Source organism: Nannospalax galili, unplaced genomic scaffold (genome assembly GCF_000622305.1).
Source record: "Nannospalax galili isolate Female #2095 unplaced genomic scaffold, S.galili_v1.0 scaffold612, whole genome shotgun sequence".
Taxonomy (NCBI): domain Eukaryota; kingdom Metazoa; phylum Chordata; class Mammalia; order Rodentia; family Spalacidae; genus Nannospalax; species Nannospalax galili.
In genome coordinates this window covers 2,046,509-2,051,103 of record NW_008333388.1, presented here as the reverse complement: position 1 = coordinate 2,051,103, position 4,595 = coordinate 2,046,509, and the positions used below count along the sequence as shown (strand labels likewise).

General features: G+C 45.8%; 1 protein-coding gene across 4 annotated transcripts in view; it reads right to left on the bottom strand.

Moving 5' to 3' along the window:
• Kif13b (kinesin family member 13B) overlaps positions 1-3,941 on the bottom strand; it is a 153,053-nt gene extending 149,112 nt beyond the window's left edge. For all 4 annotated transcript variants that reach the window (XM_008828113.3, XM_008828112.3, XM_029561110.1 and 1 more), the window contains exon 1: positions 3,852-3,941. The gene's annotated coding sequence lies outside the window, so the exon portion shown is untranslated. The remainder of the gene's footprint in view (positions 1-3,851) is intronic.
• Positions 3,942-4,595: the final 654 nt, after the last annotated feature.

Genomic DNA, 4,595 nt, shown 5'->3' with positions numbered 1-4,595 from the left:
GAGAGGAGAGGGGAGGGAGGGAGGGGGAAGGAGCTTTTCTCATGAAGTAGTCTTTCATACATTAGTAATGTTCCTTTCCTTTTAAAAATTATTTTATTATTATTACTATTATGCTGAGTGTGTATGAGTGTGGGTGTCGGTGCACCACAGCCCACGTGTGGAGGTCAGAGAACAATTTCAGGAGTCAGTTTCTCCTTCCACCACGAGTTCCAGGGATCAAACGCAGGTCATCAGTCTTGGCAGCAAGTGGTTTTACGGCTCAGCAATCTCACCAGCTCATTTTTCTTTATGTGGTACCAGGTATGGAAGTGTATCCAATTCATGAAAATTCATCATGCTGTATACACCCCACTGCCTGGGTATCATATACTTCAATGAAAAATTATTCTTTAAAAAGCTGTTTCTTAGCTGGTCATGGTGGTTGCATGCCTGTAGTCCCAGCATCTGGAAGCTGAGGCAGGAAGATTACTAGTTCAAGGCCAACTTGAGCTACACAGTGATATAGTGAGACCTGTCTCACAACTTAAGTTTCTTTTCTTGACCAAAACCCATAATCACTGCATAGAATTCTTAGAAACTGTCTTTTTATAAGCTGACTTTTTTTTTTTTAAATCAGGGCATATTGTATAACAGTACATAATATCCAATTTATATTCTTACCATATGGGGAAAGAGCCATTCGAGACAGCCTATGCCCCAAAAAGTGCTGCTTCATTCTCAAAGCCCCAGGACTAGGAGACCTTAGGGGAGCAGCACTGTTTCAGGACCTGTGGCTCACCCATCCTCAAGGTCCCCTTCCGAGGTGGCTGTAGACTGAGTCCCTGTCCCCAACCATGATGTCTACCCTACTTCATAGCAATGCTGTCCTTACAACCTAACAATTTCCTCCACCAAGAAACGAATGTGGGCCCAGTGGATAAGGTGCTGCCACCAAGCCTGATGACCTGAGTTCAATCTCTGCAGCCACATAGTGGAAAGAGAAAACTAACTCCCATAAATTGTCCTCTGACCTCCACAGAGATGCACACACACACAAAATAAATAAAATGTAATAAACTATGGAGCTTTATACCAGCCTTGAGCAAGACAATGTGATGGAACTGGCCTGCGTGGCCCCGACGTTAGGTCACACGGCAGACATACCCCTTCCTGGCCTGGTCTCTCTTGGAACACCTACCTTGGAACCCATCATAAGATTATGAACTGCTGTTCTGCACACAGCCCCAGAGATACCTCCATCCAAAAGGGGCCACCAACTTCCAGGCCTGATAACCAAGTCCATTCCAGAAGATTCCAAACCCTGTCTTCACATCCTCCAGCCAGACCCCACAGAGCAGGGTAAACCATCCTGCTGTACCCACAGAAATCACAAAACAAACAATTGCTGCTCTTTTAAACTGCTGCATTTTGAGGTCACTTGTGAGGAAGCAACAGATAACTAAAAATCTACATACAAAAACAAGGGTGGCTACGAGTAGCAAAGCTAGATGCTGAGCCCAGATCACAGGACACTGCGCTCAGAGTCGTTGAGCCCAGATCACAGGAAAGCTGCCCACAGTCCAGACAAAGCATCTGCACTGGAGTCCAACGAACACTATCTACAGCAGCAGTGCATTGCACTGGCAAGCTCAGAATCCCAAGAGCACTGCTTCGGTAGCCAACTGGCTATGAAGCCAAAAACGACTTCAGATTTCTTATCCTCTGCCTCCACCTCTCCAGTGCTAGGATTATAGGTATATACCTCCATGCCCCGTTTATGAGATGCTGAAGATTGAACCCCGGGCCTTGAGCATGCTAGATGAGCCCTCTAACAACTAAACTACATCTCCAGTCTCCTAGCATCAATTTTTACATGTCTGTACCTTTTACATGCTATTACAACACACCCTACAACCCTCATCACTGGAGATACTTAAGAACTATTTCCACATCAGTAGCAATAAACATTTGCAGAACACTTTATTTTTTAAAACTTTTTTTGATATTTTCTTATTTTTATTTTACGTATATGAATGTATTGCCTGCATGTGTGTAAGTGCACCCATGTGGTGCAATGCTCAAGGAGGTCAGAAAGTGTCAGGTCCCCTGGAGCTAGAGTTAGGGATGTTGTTAACCACCTTGTGGGTACTGGGAATCAAACCCAGGTCCTCTGCAAGAGCAGTCAGTGCTCTTAACCGCTGAACCATCTCTCCAGTCCTACATTTGCAGAACACTTATAAACACCTGATCAACCACTAATTTGAATTTTTGGGAAAGAAAAACCTTCTTTAAGACAGAGAAAACAGGCATCATACAGATAGGATTCAAAAAGTTAAAAATAACCAGCTACAAGCCAGGTATAAAACCACAACTGTAAAACCAGTACTTGGGGCTGGGGAGGCAGAGGCAGGCGGATCTCTGTGAGTTCAAGGCCAGCCTGGTCTACACAGTGAGTTCCAGGACAGCTGGGGCTACAAGGAGACCCTGTCTCAAAAAGACCAAAAAAAAAAAAAAAACAGTACTCAGGAGGCTGAGGCAGGAAGATCCTCCAAAGTTTCAGACCATGGGTACAGCCCTGTCTCAAGGATAAAACAGCTACATTGGGCATGATGGCAGGTGCCTTTATAATCCCAGCACTTGGGAGGCAGAGGCAGGTGGACCTCTGTGAGATGAAAACTAGTCTGGTCTATACAGCAATTTCTAGGACAGCTGGGGCTACAGGGAGACTCTGTCTCAAAAAAACCGGGGGTTGGGGAGGAGGCTAAAATGGAAATATTCAGTTCAGATTTCCTGACCCCAAGCCTAGTGTTCTTTACAACTCAAATGGAAAGACCACCCGTGGAGTCCACACACCACGCTGTCACCACAGTATTTACCAAGTAGCTGCTTTCATGAAGCACCAGGCCACAGTCCCCTAGCCTTGACTTCAACTGCAGGTCAGCTCCCATACAAGTAATCTCCAGAAAATCCATCTTTCCTACTTTACCCTGGTCTCTACATTACCAAACAACTTTTCCTAATTCACCTCCCTCTTATAATACTGAAAAATCGCTTTTTCCAAACACAAACCAGAGCTGGGTGTGATGACAACCTACAATCCTAGCACTCAAGAGGCTGAGGCAGGAAAACTGCAAGTTCAAGCTGCCCTGTCTCACAAAACACACACAGATTCAATTTCCTGGTCTGCTTTCTAGGTTTTCTGTAATTTGGGCCCAGCTTAGTTAATCTCTTAATTTCTCTCTGTTTGCCGAGGAAACTACATTGTCTCATTCTTGTTTCCCAGTTCACTTTCCCCCGTTCCCTTTCGTTCATGCAAATGTCCAAATCCAGGAGAGATGCTCAAATATTCATCCTCAGCCTGAGAGAATCGAGGCTTCCCTCAAAGACTTAAATCAACTGCAGAACTAGAGTTATCACTATACAATTATTAAGCTAGATGCTACAGTCTACAGTCCACCTGAATTTAGAGGAGAGGGTTCTCCGAGGTCTACAGTAAGACCTTCAAGAAGGGAGCACTTAAAACCAGCTTGACAGACAGGGTTTAAACTGGCACAAGTAAAAGCCACACTCACTAAGGCATCAACTTACAGGCCTCCCTTCCGCCCTCTTCTTCTACGGACCAAGCCTTCAGCACCACCTGCCTAAACCCTTCCTCAACTACCTCAGCCTACAACGTCGACTCTTCTCTTGTTTCTACCATCCATCAGGGTTACTGCCTGGATTGCTCATTCCGACACTCCTGCCCTGCTCTCCTCTCCAGCCTCGTGGAAGGCAGCAATGTATCTACAGCAAGCACTCCAGATCTACTCAAATGAGCTCCTTTCAGCAGCCCCTGGTGACTTCATTCAACATAACACTGTTTCTTCACTTACCGGGCATCTCCTTTGGAAACATTGGTATTCACAGGATTCAGAATAACTTTGTTTGTATCAACATCCACAACGCACTTGGTATGCAAATCAATTTCTGCAGATTAAAAAGAAAAGAAGCCATTTTAGCCGTTTTAAAAAATAATTACGATGGTGGAGCAGAGTGGAGGATGGAGGACTTCCTGATGTTGGGCAGCAGTTTCAGCCTTCTCTGAATGGCTGCACTCCCCACAAACCCCTCCCCTGAGGTCCCAGACTGTGCATGGCAGTGGCTTTGCCTCTCTGTTGGGTTTATACTGGGGACAGGGGAGGCCTCTGTCATTTGCAGATTCTGGTCTTGGGAGGACTGACTCTCTAGAATGGATGTCCCCTCCCCTGAGGGCCAGTGTGGTCTTGACCCCACACGTGGTCCCGGGCATCCAGGCCTTGACGTTGAACCTCTCCCATTCCAAGGCACCAAGAGGGTTTCTGTTATTTTCCTATTACTCTTCTACAGCCCCAGTGTGCCTTCACCTGTGCCCTATGGAAACGGTAAAACACCTCACTGAAATTCTAGAGATTTAAAAAATCAGCTTAGAGGCCAGGCGTGGTACGCAGGCCTTTAATCCCAGCACTCATGAGGCAGAGTCCATAACTCCAGTCCCAGAGGATTTGACAGCTGCTTCTTCTGTCCTCTGTGGGCATTGCATGACACGAGTGCACTTACCTACATGCAGGCAATACACTCATACACATAAAAATTAAAAA